Raw genomic sequence first — 22,585 nt, forward strand, 5'->3', positions numbered from 1 at the left:
AATGGAGGTCGGTCACCAGTGGTGTGCCCCAGGGATCTGTTCTGGGACCCTTGCTGTTTGTCATTTTCATAAATGACCTGGATGAGGAAGCGGAGGGATGGGTTGGTACGTTTGCCGATGACACGAAGGTTGGTGGGGTTGTGGATAGTCTGGAGGGATGTCAGAAGTTACAGAGGGACATAGATAGGATGCAAGACTGGGCGGACAAGTGGCAGATGGACTTCAACCCAGATAAATGCGTCGTGGTCCATTTTGGCAGGTCAAATGGGATGAAGGAGTACAATATAAAGGGAAAGACTCTTAGTACTGTAGAGGATCAGAAGGACCTTAGGGTCCGGGTCCATAGGACTTTGAAATCGGCCCCGCAGGTGGAGGAGGTGGTTAAGAAGGCGTATGGTGTGCTGGCCTTTATCAATCGAGGGATTGAGTTTAGGAGTCCGGGGATAATGATGCAGCTATATAAGACCCTCGTCAGACCCCACTTGGAGTACTGTGCTCAGTTCTGGTCGCCTCACTATAGGAAGGATGTGGAAAAGATTGAAAGGGTGCAGAGGAGATTTACAAGGATGTTGCCTGGATTGAGTGGCATGCCTTATGAGGATAGGCTGAGGGAGCTCGGGCTTTTCTCCTTGGAGAGACGAAGGATGAGAGGAGACCTAATAGAGGTATATAAGATGTTGAGAGGCATAGATCGGGTGGACTCTCAGAGGCTTTTTCCCAGGATGGAAATGTCTGCTACGAGAGGACACAGGTTTAGGGGGGTAGGTACAGGGGAGATGTTAGGGGTAAGTTTTTCACACAGAGGGTGGTGGGCGAGTGGAATCGGCTGCCGTCAGTGGTGGTGGAGGCGAACTCAATAGGGTCTTTTAAGAGACTCCTGGATGAGTACATGGAGCGTAATAGGATGGAGGGTTATAGGTAGGTCTAGAAGGTAGGGATGTGTTCGGCACAACTTGTGGGCCAAAGGGCCTGTTTGTGCTGTAGTTTTTCTATGTTCTATGATGCATTTTGGTAGATTGAACCAGGGCAGGACTTACTCAGTTAATAAGAACATAAGAAATAGGAGCAGGAGTAGGCCATCTGGCCCTTCGAGCCTGCCCCGCCGTTCAACAAGATCATGGCTGATCTGAAGCGAATCAGTTCCACTTACCCGCCTGCTCCCCATATCCCCTAATTCCCTTATCGATCAGAAAACTATCTACCCGTGATTTAAACATATTCAACGAGGAAGCCTCCACCACTTCAATGGGCAGAGAATTCCAGAGATTCACTACCCTCTGAGAGAAGAAGTTCCCCCTCAACTCTGTTCTGAACCGGCCCCCCCTTATTTTGAGGCTGTGCCCTCTAGTTCTGGTTTCCCTTCTAAGTGGAAAGAATCTCTCCACCTCTACCCTATCCAGCCCCTTCATTATCTTATATGTCTCTATAAGATCAACCCTCATCCTTCTAAACTCCAACGAGTACAGACCCAATCTGTTTAATCTCTCCTCATAAGCTACACCCCTCATCTCCGGTATCAACCTGGTGAACCTTCTCTGCACTCCCTCCAAGGCCAATATATCCTTTCGCAAATAAGGGGACCAAAATTGCACACAGTACTCCAGTTGCGGCCTCACCAGTGCCTTGTACAGTTGCAGCAAGACCTCCCTGCTTTTATATTCTATCCCCCTCGCGATAAAGGCCAACATTCCATTCGCCTTCTTGATCACCTGCTGCACCTGCAGACTGAGTTTTTGCGATTCGTGCACAAGGACCCCCAGGTCCCTCTGCACAGTCGCACGATGTAATTTTTCTCCATTTAAATAATATTCCAATTTACTATTATTTCTTCCCAAGTGGATAACCTCACATTTGCTAACGTTATATTCCATCTGCCAGATCCTCGCCCACTCGCTCAGCCTATCCAAATCTCTCTGCAGACTTTCCGCGTCCTCCACGCAATTCGCTTTCCCACTCACCTTCGTGTCATCAGCAAACTTGAATACCCTACATTCAGTCCCCTCCTCCAGATCATCTATGTAAATGGTAAACAATTGAGGCCCCAGCACCGATCCCTGCGGCACGCCACTGGTCACCAACTGCCAACCAGAAAAGCACCCATTTATCCCAACTCTCTGCTTCCTGTTAGATAGCCAATCCCCAATCCACGCCAACACCTTACCCCTAACTCCGTGTACCCCAATCTTCTGCAGCAACCTTTTGTGAGGCACCTTATCGAACGCCTTCTGGAAATCTAAAAACACCACATCCACCGGTTCTCCTCTGTCAACCACACTAGTGACATCTTCATAAAAGTCCAGTAGATTCGTCAAACACGACTTTCCCTTCATGAATCCATGCTGCGTCTGCTTGATCTAACCATTCTTATTCAGGTGCTCTGTTATTTCCTCTTTAATAATGGACTCTAGCATCTTCCCAACTACGGACGTTAAGCTAACCGGCCTATAGTTACCCGCCTTTTGTCTACTTCCTTTTTTAAACAGCGGCGTAACAGTAGCTGTTTTCCAGTCAGCCGGCACTACCCCAGAGTCCAGCGAATTTTGATAAATTACTACTAACGCATCTGCTATTACCTCAGCCATTGGGCATTGGGGAGAGTTACAGAACAAAGAGATCTAGGGGTTCATGTTCATAGCTCCTTGAAAGTGGAGTCACAGGTGGACAGAGTAGTGAAGAAGGCATTTAGCATGCTTGGTTTCATTGGTCAGAACATTGAATACAGGAGTTGGGACGTCTTGTTGAAGTTGTACAAGACATTGGCAAGGCCACACTTGGAATACTGTGTGCAATTCTGGTCACCCTATTATAGAAAGAATATTATTAAACTAGAAAGAGTGCAGAAAAGATTTACTAGGATGCTACCGGGACTTAATGGTTTGAGTTATAAGGAGAGGCTGGATAGAGTGGGACTTTTTTCTCTGGAGCGTAGAAGGCTGAGGGGTGACCTTATAGAGGTTTATAAAATAATGAGGGGATAGATCAGCTAGATAGTCAATATGTTTTCCCAAAGATAGGAGAGTCTAAAACTAGAGGGCATAGGTTTAAGGTGAGAGGGAAGAGATACAAAAGTGTCCAGAGGGGCAATTGTTTCACGCACAGGATGGTGAGTGTCTGGAACAATATGCCAGAGGTAGTAGTAGAGGCGGGTACAATTTTGTCTTATAAAAAGCATTTAGACAGTTACATGGGTAAGATGGGTATAGAGGGATATGGGCCAAATGCGGGCAATTGGGATTAGCTTAGGGGTTTAAAAATAAAGGGCAGCATGGACAAGTTGGGCCGAAGGGCCTGTTTCCATGCTGTAAACGTCTATGACTCTATAAGACTATCAGAAATCGGAACAGGAGAGGCCATTCAGCTCTTCAAGCTGCTCTGCCATTTAATGAGATCATGGGTGATCTGACACTCACTAAGTTCACTTTCTTATCTCCGTAACCTTTAATTCCCCGACTGATAAAACCTATCGATCTCAGCCTTGAAAATTGTGCAAGGTCTCAGCCTCCATCGCTTCCTGGGGTAAAGAATTCCAAAGAATCAGCACTCTCTGAGAAATTCTTCCTCAAATCCGTCTTAAATCAGCTCCCTCTTATTCTGCGACTGTGCCCTCTGGTCCTACACACTCTCCTAAGTGGAAACATCCTCCCAACATTTACCCTATCTAATCCCCTAAGAATCTTATATGTCTCAATCGTATCACCTCTCATTCTTCTGAACTGCAAGGAGTACAAACCCAACCTGTTTAATCTGCCTGTGTCTGCGTGGGTTTCCTCCGGGTGCTCTGGTTTCCTCCCACAGTCCAAATATGTGCAGGTTAGGTGGATTGACCAATACTAAATTGCCCCTTAGTGTCCCGGGATGTGTAGGTTAGTGAGATTAATGGGGCAAATGCATGGGATTACGGGGACAGGGTAAAGGACTCTGTTGGAGAGTCGGTGCAGACTCGATGAGCCAAATGGCCTCCTTCTGCACTGTAGAAATTCTATTCTATTCTATGGACCTGTCAATATTTCTGTAAACTATTTATACCCTCCTTATAATCTGCCTTTCCTCCCACATTTGCATCATCCACAAATGTGGCCACAGTGCACAATGTTCCTTCATTAATATATATTGTGAAAAGAGCTGTGGTCCCAGCACTGATCCCTGTGCCAATCCACTGGTTAGTGCCCTTTAAGCTGAGAAAGACACCCTCCCGCTTATCGCTACTCACTGCTTCCTGTTCGTTGGCCAATTCTCTATCCATGCACAAATATTACCTCCAACACCACGAGCTCCGATCTTGCACAGTAGACTTTTGTGTGACACCCTGTCAAATGTCTGTTGAAAATCCAAATATACAACATTGACTGGTTCTCTTCTATCTACTCTGGGTGATACCTCCTCACAGAACTCGAGTAAATTTGTCAGGCATGATTTCCCCTTTATGAAACCACGCTGACTCTGCTTGATCAGATTATGACTTTCCAAATGCACTGCTGTTATCTCCTTGATGATCAATTCTGGTGGTTTTCCAATAACTGAAGTTAGACGAGTTGGCCAGTGATTCCCTAAATTTTGCCTCTTTCCCTTTTTGAACAAGAATACAACATTGGCAGTTTTCCAATCCTGTGGCACAGTTCCAGAATCTAAGGATTTCTGGAAAGTGACTACCAATGCATCCACGATCTCTATAGATAGCAACTTGTTAAAGATCCTGGGGTGAAAACCATCAGCTCCAGGGAATTTGTCAGCTTTTAACCTCATTAGTCTGCCTAAAACTAATTCTCTGGTGATGGTGACTATTTAATTCTCCCCCATGTTTACTGTTACTGGGATGTTTGTAGTATCACCTACAGCAAAGACTGATGTAAAATATCGATTTAACTCCTCTGGCGTTTCCTTGTTCTGATGTGGAGATGCCGGCGTTGGACTGGGGTGAACACAGTAAGGAGTCTAACAACACCAGGTTAAAGTCCAACAGGTTTATTTGGTAGCAAAAGCCACTAGCTTTCGGAACAGGCTGTCCCTTTGTCAGGTGGGTGGGAGTTCTGATCACAAACAGGGCACAAAGACACAAACTCAATTTACATGAATAATGATTGGAATGTGAGTCTTTACAGCTAATCAAGTCTTAAAGGTACAGACAATGTGAATGGAGGGAGCATTAAGCACAGGTTAAAGAGATGTGTATTGTCTCCAGACAGGACAGTTCGTGAGATTTTGCACATCCAGGCAGGTTGTGGGGGTTACAGATAGTGTGACATGAACCCAAGATCCCGGTTGAGGCCATCCTCATGTGTGCGGAACTTGGCTATCAGTCTCTGCTCAGTGACTCTGCGCTGTCGTGTGTCGTGAAGGCCGCCTTGGAGAACGCTTACCCGGAGATCAGAGGCTGAATGCCCATGACCGCTGAAGTGCTCTTCCTGTTGGGGAGCACTTCAGTGCTCACGGGTGGCACGGTAGCACAGTGGTTAGCACTGCTGCTTCACAGCTCCAGGGACCTGGGTTCGATTCCCGGCTTGGGTCACTGTCTGTGTGGAGTTTGCACATTCTCCTCATGTCTGCGTGGGTTTCCTCTGGGGGCTCCGGTTTCCTCTCACAGTCCAAAGATGTGCGGGTTAGGTTGATTGGCCATGCTAAAATTGCCCCTTAGTGCCCTGAGATGCGTAGGTTAGAGGGATTAGCGGGTAAAATATGCAGGGATATGGGGGTAGGGCCTGGGTGGGATTGCGGTCGGTGCAGACTCGATGGGCCGAATAGCCTCCTTCTGTACTGTAGGGTTTCTATGATTTCTTATCTATGCCTCACATAATTTTGTATACCTCTATCAGATCCCCCCTCAGCCTCCTCTGCTCCAGGGAAAACAAACCCAGCCTATCCAGTCTCTCCTCATAGCCGAAACTTTCCATCGCAGGCAACATCCTGGTGAATCTCCTCTACACCCTCTCCTGTGCAGTCATGTCCTTCTGATAGTGTGGCATTTCCACTAGCATAATAAATATGAAAACTTCCGATTAGTAATATAGTTACCAAAATTGTGCTTTATTGTTGTGGAATTAAATTGCAGAGTTTTAACTGATTCCCTTAAATAAACAATCAACTTGCAAACTCAAGAGCGAAGTGCCCTGGGACAGACCTCACCTCATCAGGACCAGGAATCTGGCTCAACATTAACCTCATACCGAAACTCCCTTCATTCCTTCAGAGCCGAACAAATCCCTGTGGCTCAGGATTGAATCCACTCATCGACAGAGCACTGAGAGCCACTGGCCAGAAAGAGTTCTAGAAATTCACAACCCAGTGTGGCAACTACTCGCCAGCTCAGTCTTGACTGGCTGATCCCTGAGACAATGACCTTTTATTTTAGATTCTCAGCCAATGGAAATATCCTCTCAGCTTCCATCCTGTCAAATGTGCAAAGAATTTTATACATTGAGGTGAGATTTTCTAAACTCCAGTTTCTTTTAAACTTGTAAGTTATAAATAATGAGAGGACAATCCTCAGATCCAGGGATCAATCGAGTGATTTTTGTAAGTATATCCACCCTTCGGGGAGGAGACCAAAACTGCCCACACAACTCCAGATGTGATCTCATTAAAGCCCTAAATATTGCAGTTAGACTCTCCTACTGATATATTCCAACCCCTTTCAAATAAATATTAGCAACTATTAGTCTTGCAAAGATATCCTATTTCCATTGAGTTTAACGTTTATTTGTTAGTGTCACAAGTAGGCTTACATTAACACAGCAATGAAGTTACTGTGAAAATCCCCGAGTCGCCACACTCCGGCGCCTTTTCGGGTTCACTGAGGTAGAATTTAGCATGGCCAATGCACCTAACCAGCACATTTTTCGGACTGTGGGAGGAAACCCACGCAGACACGGGGAGAACACGCAGACTCCGCACAGACAGTGACAAGCCGGGAATGGAACCCGGGTCGCTGGCGCTGTGAGGCAGCAGTGCTAACCCTCTTGTGGTTGTGATAGTAACTAATCTCTGGGAATCTTCATCCAACTCCAGCTGCTGGCAGCTGTGACTAAGGTGTAATTTGTTATATTTTAAACCCTAGTTTGACGTAGAGGTTCTCAATTCTCGGAATTGGGTATCTGTCCATCTGAGCTCCTGTAATGACTGTTAATTTATAACCTCCACAAATTAGGGTTTAAAATATAACAAATCGGTTACGGTTTTGGGACGAGTGAGAGCGGGAAATCCCAGCCAGAGTTTTCCGAGTTGATAATTTAGTCATGATCAGAAATTTTGCAGCTGGACCGATGTGGGTGCCTGGAAAGATTGTGGAAAGAACAGGATTAGTCTCCTGTGTTGTAGAAATACAAAATCGTCATGTCAAGAAACATATAAACCACTGGAGAAGGAGAGCTGGGCCTGATCCGGGGGATTTACAGGTGATCCGTGCAGTCGATCCGGCTTCACCAGTGCTGGATACAGGGATCCCAGTTGTAAGTGTGGTATCGGAGCAACCAGCGATTTCTGTTGCTGTGGAGACAGCAGCGACAGAGAAGGGTGAAGGATCCCGACCCCGGGCTGATGAGTTTACCTTTCGCAAGAGCCTGTTCAGATCCCATCATTTCCTGAGGAGAGTAACACCGGATTGAGATGTTTAACCAGGGTCTGGAAATCTCCGGACCAAATGAATTTGTGAGAAGTATTTCCTGGGGTATTCCTGATGTCTTGTTGAGTTGTGCAGGCCTATGTTTAATGATGTTCCTTTCATAGTGAGTTCAGGAGTTGCGGGGGTGGGGTGGGGTGGGGCGGGGGTGGGGGGGGGTGGGGGAAGGAGTATGGTAGCGTGGCCCCTTTAAGAGGGCGATCCCTGAGGACCATGTGATCGGGCTGGACCCTATGGAGCGGCAGCATGGGAAGCTGAGCCAATCGGGTAAGCGCACGCACCTTGGGTTGGGGAGGAACCTCAGTCAGAATGAGGGAGGGGAGTAGTCGTGTATTTAATTCTGTCAGACACTTGCTTGTAAATATCTAACTATCGTTGACAATGCATCCTTTATAACCTAAAGCCACAACGAGTTACCTTGGAAGTTATTACACTAAATACGCTGCATCCATTGGCTCCCTTTTATCTAACCTCATTAATTACGCCCTCAAAAAACAAATGACTCATCACAGGGATTTCCTTTTGGAAAGCCACGGTGACTGTATACTCACAATCTGATTTTCCAAATTACTGCTACCACTTCCTTAACACTCGCATGTTTCACAACAATGTTTTCTTTCCTGCTGGGGTCAGGCTGACATTCTACGCTCTGTTTCTGGACAACAGCTTGACATTTGCCACTCTCCAATCCGTCAGGATCATTCCACAAGCCAGGGAATTCTGGAAGATCAAAACCAATGGATCCACTTTCTCTGTGGCCACCTCTATTAAAACGCTAGGATACAGGCATCAGCTCCAGGGGATCTGTAATTTTTTCCAATTCTTTCCCTTTTATTACTTTAAGTTCCTTAGTCTCAGTTGGTTCGAATGTGTCCAACTATTTCCAAACACAAAATATTTATTCAGTGGCCCTTCCCCATTGTAATTTCTCCTGCCTTTGTTTCTATGGATCTGGCTTTAGTTTTTCTACACACTTTAGGAAGCTTTTAATACCCCATTTTTAAAATATTTCTTGCTAGTTTACATTCAAATTATATTTTCCCCTCTTTAACAAATTCTTGGCCATCCTTTGGTGATCTTAATTTTCAGATTTATTAATCTTTTAGCAACACTGTAGATGAGTTCCTCACACGGTGTGCCCTAGGCCCAATCATCTTCAGCTGCTTCATCAATGACCTTCCCTCTACCTTAAGGTCAGAAGCGGGGATGTTCGCTGATGATTGCACAATGTTCAGCACCATTCGCGACTCCTCAGATACTGAAGCAGTCCGTGTCCAAATGCCGGCAAGATTTGGACAATATCCAAGCTTGGGCTGACAAGTGGCAGTAACATTCGCGCCACACAAATGTCAGGTAATGACCATCTCCAACAGGAGACACTCTAACCATCACCCCTTGATATTCAATGACATTAGCATCGCTGAATCCCCCACTTCAACAGCCTGGGGGGTTACCATTGATCAGAAATTGAACTGGACTAGCCACATAAATGCGCTGGCTACCAGGGCAGGTCAAAGGCTCGGAATCCTGCAGCAAGTAACTCACCTCCTGACTCCCCAAAGCCTGTCCACCATATAAGGCACAAGTCAGGAGTGTGATGGAATACTCCCCACTTGTCTGGATGGGTGCAGCTCCAACAAAACTCAAAGAGTTTGACACCATCCAGGACAAAGCAGCCCGCATGATTGCTACCCCATCCACAAACATTCAATCCCTCCACCAGTGGCAGCAGTGTGTACCATCTTCAAGATGCACTGCAGGAACTCTCCAAGGTTCCTTTGGCAGCACCTACCAAATCCACAACCACTACCATCTAGAAGGGCAAGAGCAGCAGATAGACAGGAACACCAGCACCTGGAGGTTCTCCTCAAGGTAACTCACCTGGAAATATATCGCCATTCCTTCACTGTCGCTGGATCAAATCCTGGAATTCCCTCCCTAACAGCACTATGGATGTACCTACACCTTAAGGACTGCAGCAGTTCAAGAAGGCAGCTCACCACCACTTTCTGAAGGGGAAAAAAGCTTGGGTAATAAACGCTGGTCGAGCCAGCGACACCCACATCCCATGAATGAATTTAAGAAAGTTTTTCTAGTTAGCCTTGTCTACCATTTTTTCAGCGGAGCTTGTTCAAGATAATTCCTTGAGAATTATTATTTCTTTAAATCTTTGCATTGCTTATCATTCTTTTACTCAATCTATCTCAGCCAACTCACTCCTCATGCCCCTGTAATTAGCTTTGTTTTAATTTAAGACCCTAGATTCGGACTTAAACACATCCTTCTGAAAGTTAACATCAGATAAAACTCTGGAAAGATTATGAATGAATCGAGCTGATTGTGGATTCAGCTCCTCAGCGACCCTCTTCCCACCAATCAGCATTTCACTGTGACTGCACAGAATGTATCGTGATTACATCACCACACGTTAATTGCATGGACTGAGGTAAGAACCTCTTCCCCTCTCACATTCCATTCACAAGCTGAACTGTTCCATTTGTAAATTAAAGCTATCTTTATCATATAATTAGGCAGCTTTTCAACATTTAATTTTATCTTAATTAATAATCAGTGGAAAAAAGTTTATGTACTCAAGTACGTATACCCTCCCTGCTGAAAATGTGTATCCACATACACATACCCCCCACTGCGAACACATGTATACTCACACACATATACCCTCCCTGCTGAAAATGTGTATCCACATACACATACCCCCCACTGCGAACACATGTATACTCACACACATATACCCTCCCTGCTGAAAATGTGTATCCACATACACATACCCCCCACTGCGAACACATGTATACTCACACACATATACCCTCCCTGCTGACCACATGTGTACTCACGTACGTATACTCTCCCTACTGACCGTATGTGTACTCACATATGTATTCTCTCCCCACTGACCGGATGTGTACTTACACATGTATACCCTCCCTGCTGTTGCTGTCCTGCAGCCAATAACTCAAAGGGCTTCAATTTACTTTGTACGGAATTCTTGTTTCCATTTCTTTTGACTAAATTAATTATTGTTCTAATTTCTGAATCAAAAGAAAGCTGGTGGAGTTGATAAACTTACAGCGACTCAAAATACTTAAATACTTTAATACTTTTAGTTCCTTGTTCTGTTTGGTTCAATAACCTTTGGTTCACACATTTGTGTGAAACCCTGTGCAGGTTTTGACAGACAGGCTTCCCACACCAAACACACACTCTCCACGCTGCAAACTTACCAATTTCTATCGAGTTTATTGAACTTTGGTGTATTTCCCGTCCTCTCCGATCTGTTACCTTCCTCGCAGCACTCCAGATCCACCCAAGTTTCACAATAACAGGTGTAAGTTCCACCTGTTTCCCAGGCACGGAGGTTGGGTGTTACATTGCCACTCCCCGAGGCCAGTCTGATAGAACATCACCACCTTTTGGATCTGGCTGGCATGACAGCAGCTCCGTCTTAAAGTGGAACTCCAGCCAGTACATTCGCATTCACTCATTGGAATTCAGAAGAATGAGGGGAGATCTTATAGAAACATATAAGATTATGAAGGGAATAGATAAGATAGAAGCAGGGAAGTTGTTTCCACTGGCGGGTGAAACCAGAACTAGGGGGCATGGCCTCAAAATAAGGGGGAGCAGATTTAGGACTGAGTTGAGGAGGAACTTCTTCACACAAAGGGTTGTGAATCTGTGGAATTCCCTGCCCAGTGAAGCAGTTGAGGCTACCTCATTGAATGTTTTTAAGGCAAGGATAGATAAATTTTTGAACAGTAAAGGAATTAAGGGTTATGGTGAGCGGGCGGGTAAGTGGAGCTGAGTCCACGAAAAGATCAGCCATGATCTTATTGAATGGCGGAGCAGGCTCGAGGGGCCAGATGGCCTACTCCTGCTCCTAGTTCTTATGTTCACTCACCCAGAGTGGCTCCATCATGTTATCCAACCGAATCTTTAGCAAATCACTTTTTTTCTCTACTATCTCACTCAGGATTAATAATCTTTGTCAGGGAATTCACTTTGGCACCTTCTTTAATTTGTTCATTGTAGAATGATAGAAGCTGCGAAAGGGTGGTCCATCGTGCCCTGTCTCAGCTCTTTGTTTTCCCCGGGCATCTATAATTTTTTCTCTTCATCTCTTAATCCAATTCCAAAGTCTGTGACTCTGTCCACCACATAGCTTTCTGCAGTATTCTCCTCACATTTGGTTGTCTCTAAGTCACCATCCTCCTCTGCCTTTTCACAATGACAGGCAAACAGTGGTGCTCACTAACAGAACCCTGCGTGGAGACTGGGGCTGTATCATTGCAGGAACTCTTCCTCACCTGGGACTATGGTGAATCTACAGAGAGCCGGTAGGATTCAAACCAAAATCACTCCAGCTTCAGTTTCTAGATGGTGTTTGTGTGTGCAATCACTTAGAACAACGAACAAAGAAAATTCCAGCACAGGAACAGGCCCTTCGGCCCTCCAATCCTGCACCGACCTTGCTGCCCTACCCTTCCGGGGACCATATCTCTCTATTCCCATCCTATTCATGGATTTGTCAAGGCGCCCCTTAAAAGTCACTATCGCATCTGCTTCCACTATCTCCCCCGGCAACGAGTTCCAGGCACCCATCACCCTCTGTGTAAAATATCTGCCTCGTACATTGATGCGCGATTAAATCACTCGGGAGGCTGGATCGTACCCGGGAAATAAAGGCTTTTATTAGTAACAAGAATGGAGCATACTGCTTAACAATACAATCCCAGACTAAAGGGTCACTAGGCAGTGCAGTGACCTTTATACTCCTACAGGTAGGTGGAGCCAACTGGAGTGTACCACAGAACAATACCAACAGGTAGAACACCCCAACCCTAACCCCAACAGTGACAACAGTAACATATGTACAAGTACCCATAGTGCTGACCATCTATGGTTCAGTACCCAGAGTGGTAACCATCTATGGTTCACCACATGCATCTCCTTTAAACCTTGTCCCTCACACCTTAAACCTGTGCCCCCTAGTAATTGACTCTTCCACCCTGGGAAAAAGCTTCTGACTATCCACTCTGTCCATGCCTCTCATAATCTTGTAGACTTCTATCAGATCTCCCCTCAACCTCCATTGTTCCAGTGAGAACAAACCAAGTTTCTCCAACTTCTCCTCATAGCTGATGCCCTCCATACCAGGCAACATCCTGGTAAATCTTTTCTGTACCCCCTCCAAAGCCTCCACATCCTTCTGGTAGTGTGGCGACCAGAATGAACACTATATTCCAAGTGCAGCTAACTAAGGTTCTATAAAGCTGCAACATGAATTGCCAATTTTTAAACTCAATACCCCAGCCGATGAAGGCAAGCATGCCGTATGCCTTCTTGACTACTTTCTCCACCTGCATTGCCATTTTCAGCGACCTGTGTACCTGTACACCCAGATCCCTTTGCCTATCAATACTCTTAAGGGTTCTGCCATTTACTGTATATTTCCTATTTGTATTAGACCTTCCAAAATGCATTACCTCACATCTGCCACCTCTCTGCCAAGTCTTCAACGATCTATATCCTGTTGTATCCTCTGATGGTCCTCATCACTATCCGCAAATCCGCCAACCTTTGTGTCGTCTGCAAACTTACTAATCAGTCCAGTTACAAATCATTTATATATATTACAAACAGCAAAGGTCCCAGCACTGATCCCTGAGGGATGCCACTTGTCACAGCTCTCCATTCAGAAACGCACCCTCCCAATGTTACCCTCTGTCTTCTTTGACCGAGCCAGTTTTGTATCCACCTTGCCAGCTCACCTCTGATCCCATGCGACTTCACCTTCTGCACCAGTCTGCCGTGAGGGAACTTGTAGACAACATCCACTGCCCTACCTTCATCAATCATCTTCGTCACTTCCTCAAAAAACTCGGTCAAGTTAGTGAGACACGACCTCCCCTTCACAAAACCATGTTGCCTCTCACTAATACGTCCACTTATTTCCAAGTGGGAATAAAATCCTGTCGCGAAGAATCCTCTCCAATACTTTCCCTACCACTGATGTAAGGCTCACCAGCCTGTAATTATCTGGATTATTCTTGCTAAAAGGAACAACATTGGCTATTCTCCAATCCTCTGGGACCTCCTCCCCTGTAACAGTGAGGATACAAAGATATCTCTCAAGTCCCCAGCAATTTCCTCCCTTGCCTCTCTCAGTATTCTGGGGTATATCCCATCAGGCCCTGGGGACTTGTCTACCTTAATGTTTCTCAAGAAACCCAATAACTTCTCCTCCTTTTTGATCTCAACATGACTCAAACTATCTCCACATCCTTTCCCAGACTCATCATCCACCAAGTCCTTCTCTTTGGTGAATACTGACGCAAAGTACTCATTTAATACCTCGCCCATTTCCTCTGGCTCCACACATAGATTCCCTCCCTTGTCCTTGAGTGGGCAAACCCTCTCCCTGGCTACCCTCTTGCTCTTTATATATGTATAAAAAGCTTTGGGATTTTCCTTAATCCTGTGGCCAAGGCTTTTTCGTGACGTCTTTTAGCCCTCCTTACTCCTGTTTTTCTACTTTCCTTGTATTCCACACTTGCTTCGTGTGTTCCCAGCCTCCTAGCTTTGACAAATGCTTCATTTTTCTCTTTGACTAGGCTCACAATATCTCCCATTATCCAAGGCTCCCAAAACTTGCCACACTTATCCTTCATCCTTACAGGGATGTGCCAGTCCTGAATCCCTATCAATTTACACTTGAAAGCATCCCACATGCCAGATGTTGATTTGCCCTCAAACATCTGCCCCCAATCTACATTCTTCAGTTCCTTCCTAATATTGTTGTAATTAGCCTCCCCCCAATTTAGCACCTTAACTTGAGGACTACACTTATCTTTATCCATCAGTACATCAACACTTACTGAATTGTGGTCACTATTCCTGAACTGCTCCCCTACTGAAACATCATTCCCCAAAACCAGGTTTGCATTTGTCAAAGCTAGGAAGCTGGGAACACACGAAGCAAGTGTGGAATACAAGGAAAGTAAAAAGAAACTTAAGCAAGGAGTAAGGAGGGCTAAAAGGGGTCACGAAAAAGCATTGGCCAGCAGGATTAAGGAAAATCCCAAGGCTTTTTATACATATGTATAGAGCAAGAGGGTAGCCAGGGAGAGGATTGGTCCACTCAAGGACAAGGGAGGGAATCTATGCGTGGAGCCAGAGGAAATGGGTGAGGTATTAAATGAGTACTTTGCGTCAGTATTCACCAAAGAGAACTGGTGGATGATGAGTCTGGGAAAGGATGTGTAGGTAGCTTGAGCCATGTTGAGATCAAAAAGGAGGAGGTATTGGGGTTCTTGAGAAACATCAAGGCAGACAAGTCTCCAGGGCCTGATGGGATATACCCCAGAATACTGAGACAGGCAAGGGAGGAAATTGCTGGGGCCTTGAGAGAAATCTTTGTATAGAAGAAATCATAGAAATCATAGAAACCCTACAGTGCAGAAGGAGGCCATTCGGCCCATCGAGTCTGCACCGACCACAATCCCACCCAGGCCCTCCCAGGAGAAGTATCCTCACTGGCTACAGGGGAGGTCCCAGAGGATTGGAGAATAGCTAATGTTGTTCCTTTGTTTAAGAAGGGTAGCAAGAATAATCCAGATAATTATAGGCCGGTGAGTCTTACATCAGTGGTAGGGAAATTATTGGAGAGGATTCTTCGAGACAGGATTTATTCCCACTTGAAAATAAGTGGACGTATTAATGCGAGGCAACGTGGTTTTGTGAAGGGGAGGTCGTGTCTCACGAACTTGATCAAGTTTTTTGAGGAAGTGACGAAGATGATTGATGAGAGTAGGGGAATGGATGTTGTCTACATGGATTTCAGTAAGGCCTTTGACAAGGTCCCTCATGGCAGGCTGGTGCAGAAGGTGAAGTCGCATGGGATCAGAGGTGAGCTGGCAAGGTGGATACAAAACTGGCTCGGTCAAAGAAGACAGAGGGTAACATTGGGAGGGTGCGTTTCTGAATGGAGGGCTGTGACAAGTGGCATCCATGATGTGGAGATGCCGGCGTTGGACTGGGGCCTGGTGTTGTTAAACTTCTTACAAGTGGCATCCCTCAGGGATCAGTGCTGGGACCTTTGCTGTTTGTAATATATATAAATGATTTAGAGGAAAATGTAACTGGATTGATTAGTGAGTTTGCGGACAATACAAAGGTTGGTGGATTTGCGGATCGTGATGAGGACCATCAGAGGATACAGCAGGATATAGATCAGTTGGAGACTTGGGCGGAGAGATGGCAGATGGAGTTTAATCCGGACAAATGTGAGGTAATGCATTTTGGAAGGTCTAATACAGATAGGAAATATACAGTAAATGGCAGAACCCTTAGGAGTATTGATAGGCAAAGGGATCTAGCTGTACAGGTACACAGGTCACTGAAAGTGACAACGCAGGTTGAGAAGGCAGTCAAGAAGGCATACGGCATGCTTGCCTTCATCGGCTGGAGCATTGAGTTTAAAAATTGGCAAGTCATGTTCTAACTTTATAGAACCTTAGTTAGGCCGCACTTGGAATATAGTGTTCAATTCTGGTCGCTACACTACCAGAAGGATGTGGAGCCTTTGGAGAGGGTACAGAAAAGATTTACCAGGATGTTGCCAGGTATGGAGGGCATTAGCTATGAGGAGAGGTTGGAGAAACTTGGTTTGTTCTCACTGGAACGACGGAGGTTGAGGGGCGACCTGATAGAAGTCTACAAGATTATGAGAGGCATGGACAGAGTGGATAGTCAGGAGCTTTTTCCCAGGGTGGAAGAGTCAATGACTAGGGGGCACAGGTTTAAGGTGTGAGGGGCAAGGTTTAAAGGAGATGTACGAGACAGATTTTTTACACAGAGAGTAGTGGGTGCCTGGAACTCATTGCCGTGGAAGCGGATACGGTAGTGACTTTTAAGGGGCGTCTTGACAAATCCATGAATAGGATGGGAATAGAGGGATATGGTCCCCGGAAGCATCAGGGGTTTTAGTTCAGTCGGGCAGCATGGTCGGTGCAGGCTTGGAGGGCTGAAGGGCCTGTTCCTGTGCTGTAATTTTCTTTGTTCTTTGTTCAGGTCCAGTATGGCTCATTCCCTAGTTGGACTATCTGCATATTGTTTCAAGAAGCCCTCCTGGATGCTCCTTACAAACTCTGCCCTATCCACGCCCCTAGCACTAAGTGAGTCCCAGTCAATATAGGGGAAGTTAAAATCTCCCACCACAACAACCCTGTTACTTTTACACCTTGCCAAAATTCACCTACATATCTGTTACATATGGATGATATTGGAATAGTGTAGGTTAGATGGGCTTTGGATTGGTTTCACTGGTCGGCGCAACATCGAGGGCCGAAGGGCCTGTACTGCGCTGTAATGTTCTATGTTCCACTATCTCCCGCTGGCAGTTGGGTTGCCTATAGTAAACCCCCAACATTGCGACTAATCCTTCCTATTCCTGAGCTCTACCCATATTGCCTCGCTGTATGAGCTCTCCGAGGTGTCCTCCTGCAGCATAGCTGTGATATTCTCAATCTGAGCTCCAGGTCATTGTCGACTCCTTCATGAAGCAAATAGGAAAATGGGTCTTCCGCTAAACATCTAGAAACCAAGGTCCTCTTCCAACTTGCTACCCCAGCACAACAGCTCCCTCAGTTGATGAATTCGATGAGAGGATTCTGGAAAATGTCACCCATTTTCATTACCTTGGGAGCCTCTTCTTGATGAAGGCAGACAGGCAACAAAATTCATCGTCGCCTTCAGTGTGCCAGCTCAGCCTTCAACTGACTGAGGAAAAGAGTGTTTGAGGACCAGAGTCTCAAATCAGAGACTAAGGTCATGGTTCACAAGGCAACAGTCATTCCCGTGCTTCTGTCTTGCTTCAGAGAATTAGATAACCAACAGCCGGCACCTCAAAGCACCGGAGAAGTTCCACCAGCCGGATCCTCCAAATCCAGTGACAAGAAAGATTGTCCAACAACAGCATCCTCTCCCAGGCCAACATGCCCAGCATTGAGGCGCTAATCACTCAAAACCAGCTCCAATGTATGGGACATGTTGCTTGTATGATTGACACCAAACTCCTGAAGTAACTACTTTACTCAGAACTCAGTCATAGCAGGAGACTCCCAGGAGGACATCTTTAGGGATGTCAGCAAAACATCACTGAAGACGTCAAACATCCCCATTGAATCATGGGAGGTCATGCATTTAAGGAGGTCAAACAGTTATAGGGAATAGCCAATAAATGTGAATATGCTAAGAAGAGTTAGATGAAATGAGAGATCTTGGTGTACAAGTACACCGGTCCCTAAAGGCAGCAGTGTTCAAGTAGACAAGGTTATAAAGAAGGCACATAGAATGCTCTCCTTCATTGGCAGAGGGATAGAATATAAAAGTAAGGATATAATATTGGAATTGTATAAAACACTGGTGAGGCCACAACTGGAATATTGCGTGCAGTTCTGGTCACCCTATTACAGGAAGGATGTAATTGGTCTGGAGAGAGTGCAGAGGAGGGTTACAAGAATGTTCATGATGTGGACATGCCGGCGTTGGACTGGGGTAAGCACAGTAAGAAGTCTCACAACACCAGGTTAAAGTCCAACAGGTTTATTTGGTAGCAAATACCATAAGCTTTCGGAGCAGAGCTCCATCTGACGAAGGAGCTCTGCTCCGAAAGCTTATGGTATTTGCTACCAAATAAACCTGTTGGACTTTAACCTGGTGTTGTGAGACTTCTTACTGTACAAGAATGTTGCCAGGGCTGGAAAAGTGTAGCTATGAGGAGAGATTGGATAGGTTGGGTTTAGTTTCCTTGGAACAGAGAAGACTGAGGGGTGACATGATTGAGGTGTGCAAAATTATCAGGGGAAGAGATGGAATGGACAGGATAAAATTGTTTCCCTTGGGGGAGAATTCTGGAACCAGTAAACATTGATTTCAGATAAGTGGCAGAAGATGTAGAGGGGACATGAGGAAGAATGTTTTTGCACAGAGGGTGATGGGTGTCTGGAATTCACTGCCCGAGTTGGTGGTGGAGGCAGAGACCCTAAACTCTTTTTAAAAAAAATACCTGGATTTGCACCTTAAGTGCTGTAAGCTACAGGGCTCTGGGCCAGGTGCAGGAAACAGGGATTAGAACGGGCACCTGGATGTCCTTGGGCTGGCATGGGCAAAATGGGCTGAATGGCCTCCTTCTGTGCTATATCTTTTCTGTGGTTGTACGGAATGGTGAACTATTATGGGAAATTTATTCCGAATCTTTCTACAGTGTTGGCACCTCTACACACACTGCTCAATAAACACCAGAATATTGGAGGGAGAAAGAAGCCTTTGAACAGGTTAAACTGCCATTGCCGTCATCCACTCTCTTAGGACCAGAGAATCCTACAGAGAGGCTCATTTTAGTTCATTCTGACCCCATTAAACAGCATCATTCTTACCTGTCAGGTGTCTCCTGTGGAATCGGAGCGGCTTTATCGCATAAGTTGGAAGATGATGCAGAAAGGCCTATCGCCTACACCTCGAGGACTCTGATCAATGCTTAAAAAGCTTACTGTCATCGAAAAAGAGGCATTCGCCAACATTTCCGGAGTGAATAAGGTCCATCAGTGCATTTAGGGACAGCATTTCACAATAGTAACTGACTGCAATCCCTATTGGGCCTATTTAAGGAGGAGATGGCCATTCCTCCCAGAGCTTCACTGAGGGTCCAATGCTGTGAGGATACTTTTCAACACAGGCCAGGCACACACATTTCAAACACGGACACCTTCCTCTACCAAGAGCACACCCCCCTCCTTGGGTACCACAGGAAGCTGTCCTTACTCTAAACCTTCTGCCCGTGTTGGTGCCACAGCTCAAGTTTTGGACCCAGTAAGACCCCATATTATCTGGAGTTAAACACGTGACCCTCCATGGCTGGCATTATGATAACATTGGATAACAATTCCAACCCTTCCAGATAAGAAAAGATGAGTTAAATTGTGAGAATGGCGTATTATAACGGGGAACAAGGGGGCTATTCCCACTCCCACTGGAAAATGATTCTGTGTTTGAAATCTACTTGTTGCATAATATTGTGAATAGTTCAGTTGTTATTGAAATTTGTTAATCGGGAACATAAGGGGGGAGGGATGTGGTAATGTGCGTCTTTAAAGGAAAAGCTTTCAAAGGATCATGTGACTTGTTCAGCCAATCAGATCGGAGAATTTGAATCCTGGAGCTGAGCCTTGGTGTTTCCTGCAGTTAGGAGTCGGGAGTGTGGAGTACGGTAACCTTTATATCGCTCTCTGTACACAGTTACTCACCTTAATAAACTGTTCAGCATCAGTCCACTTGGTTGTCGCTCAACTTGCAAGATTGTGCTACATCATTAATGTTGCAGTTCTATTGAAAGGCCATTAAGTTAAAATGTTCACTCTATCTCCTGCTTGCTGAATTGCTGAGAATTTCAGCTTTTTTCTGTTTTTATATCACTTTTCCAGAAGCCACATTAATTATCCGGGATAGTTTGTTTCTTTCTGTTGTATCAGGATTGAGACGGTCAATAGCCATTCCTGGATGGGGGGGGCTGTCACAAAGTTACACTCAGGAACACACAGCAGAACATGCTTTTCAGAGAGCCCCACCGTGTGGACATGCCTAATACAGAGCTTCACCATGTGGACATGCCTATCAGAGAGCCCCACCGTGTGGACATGCCTAATACAGAGCTTCACCATGTGGACATGCCTGTCAGAGAGCCCCACCGTGTGGACATGCCTAATACAGAGCTTCACCATGTGGACATGCCTAATACAGAGCCCCACCATGTGGACATGCCTAATACAGAGCTTCACCATGTGGACATGCCTAATACAGAGCTTCACCATGTGGACATGCCTAATACAGAGCTTCACCATGTGGACATGCCTAATACAGAGCCCCACCGTGTGGACATGCCTAATACAGAGCTCCACCGTGTGGACATGCCTAATACAGAGCTTCACCATGTGGACATGCCTAATACAGAGCCCCACCATGTGGACATGCCTAATACAGAGCTCCACCGTGTGGACATGCCTAATACAGAGCTCCACCGTGTGGACATGCCTAATACAGAGCTCCACCGTGTGGGCATGCCTAATACAGAGCTCCACCGCGTGGACATGCCTAATACAGAGCTCCACCGTGTGGGCATGCCTAATACAGAGCCCCACCGTGTGGACATGCGTAATACAGAGCTCCACCGTGTGGGCATGCCTAATACAGAGCCCCACTGTGTGGACATGCATAATACAGAGCCCCACCGTGTGGACATGCCTAATACAGAGCCCCACCGTGTGGACATGCGTAATACAGAGCCCCACCGTGTGGACATGCCTAATACAGAGCTCCACCGTGTGGGCATGCCTAATACAGAGCTTCACCATGTGGACATGCCTAATACAGAGCTCCACCACGTGGACATGCGTAATACAGAGCTCCACCGTGTGGGCATGCCTAATACAGAGCTTCACCATGTGGACATGCGTAATACAGAGCTCCACCGTGTGGGCATGCCTAATACAGAGCCCCACTGTGTGGACATGCATAATACAGAGCCCCACCGTGTGGACATGCCTAATACAGAGCCCCACCGTGTGGACATGCGTAATACAGAGCCCCACCGTGTGGACATGCCTAATACAGAGCTCCACCGTGTGGGCATGCCTAATACAGAGCTCCACCGTGTGGGCATGCCTAATACAGAGCTCCACCGTGTGGACATGCCTAATACAGAGCTTCACCATGTGGACATGCCTAATACAGAGCTCCACCACGTGGACATGCGTAATACAGAGCTCCACCGTGTGGGCATGCCTAATACAGAGCTTCACCATGTGGACATGCCTATCAGAGAGCCCCACCGTGTGGACATGCCTAATACAGAGCTTCACCATGTGGACATGCCTAATACAGAGCCCCACCGTGTGGACATGCCTAATACAGAGCTTCACCATGTGGACATGCCTAATACAGAGCTTCACCATGTGGACATGCCTAATACAGAGCCCCACCGTGTGGACATGCCTAATACAGAGCTCCACCGTGTGGACATGCCTAATACAGAGCTCCACCGTGTGGACATGCCTAATACAGAGCCCCACCATGTGGACATGCCTAATACAGAGCTCCACCGTGTGGACATGCCTAATACAGAGCTCCACCGTGTGGACATGCCTAATACAGAGCTCCACCGTGTGGACATGCCTAATACAGAGCTCCACCGTGTGGACATGCCTAATACAGAGCTCCACCGTGTGGGCATGCCTAATACAGAGCTCCACCGCGTGGACATGCCTAATACAGAGCTCCACCGTGTGGGCATGCCTAATACAGAGCCCCACCGTGTGGACATGCGTAATACAGAGCTCCACCGTGTGGGCATGCCTAATACAGAGCCCCACTGTGTGGACATGCATAATACAGAGCCCCACCGTGTGGACATGCCTAATACAGAGCCCCACCGTGTGGACATGCGTAATACAGAGCCCCACCGTGTGGACATGCCTAATACAGAGCTCCACCGTGTGGGCATGCCTAATACAGAGCTTCACCATGTGGACATGCCTAATACAGAGCTCCACCACGTGGACATGCGTAATACAGAGCTCCACCGTGTGGGCATGCCTAATACAGAGCTTCACCATGTGGACATGCGTAATACAGAGCTCCACCGTGTGGGCATGCCTAATACAGAGCCCCACCGTGTGGACATGCCTAATACAGAGCCCCACCGTGTGGACATGCCTAATACAGAGCTCCACCGTGTGGGCATGCCTAATACAGAGCTCCACCGTGTGGGCATGCCTAATACAGAGCTTCACCGTGTGGGCATGCCTAATACAGAGCTCCACCGTGTGGGCATGCGTAATACAGAGCCCCACCGTGTGGACATGCCTAATACAGAGCTCCACCGTGTGGGCATGCCTAATA

The 22,585-nt window shown here is 46.4% G+C and overlaps 1 protein-coding gene across 1 annotated transcript in view; it reads right to left on the reverse strand.

The window, feature by feature from the left end:
* Window positions 1-11,001, reverse strand: part of tmem45b (transmembrane protein 45B) — a 50,435-nt gene extending 39,434 nt beyond the window's left edge. Inside the window, exon 1 of the mRNA XM_078199238.1 lies at window positions 10,855-11,001. The gene's annotated coding sequence lies outside the window, so the exon portion shown is untranslated. The remainder of the gene's footprint in view (window positions 1-10,854) is intronic.
* Window positions 11,002-22,585: the final 11,584 nt, after the last annotated feature.

Source organism: Mustelus asterias, chromosome 27 (genome assembly GCF_964213995.1).
Source record: "Mustelus asterias chromosome 27, sMusAst1.hap1.1, whole genome shotgun sequence".
NCBI lineage: Eukaryota > Metazoa > Chordata > Chondrichthyes > Carcharhiniformes > Triakidae > Mustelus > Mustelus asterias.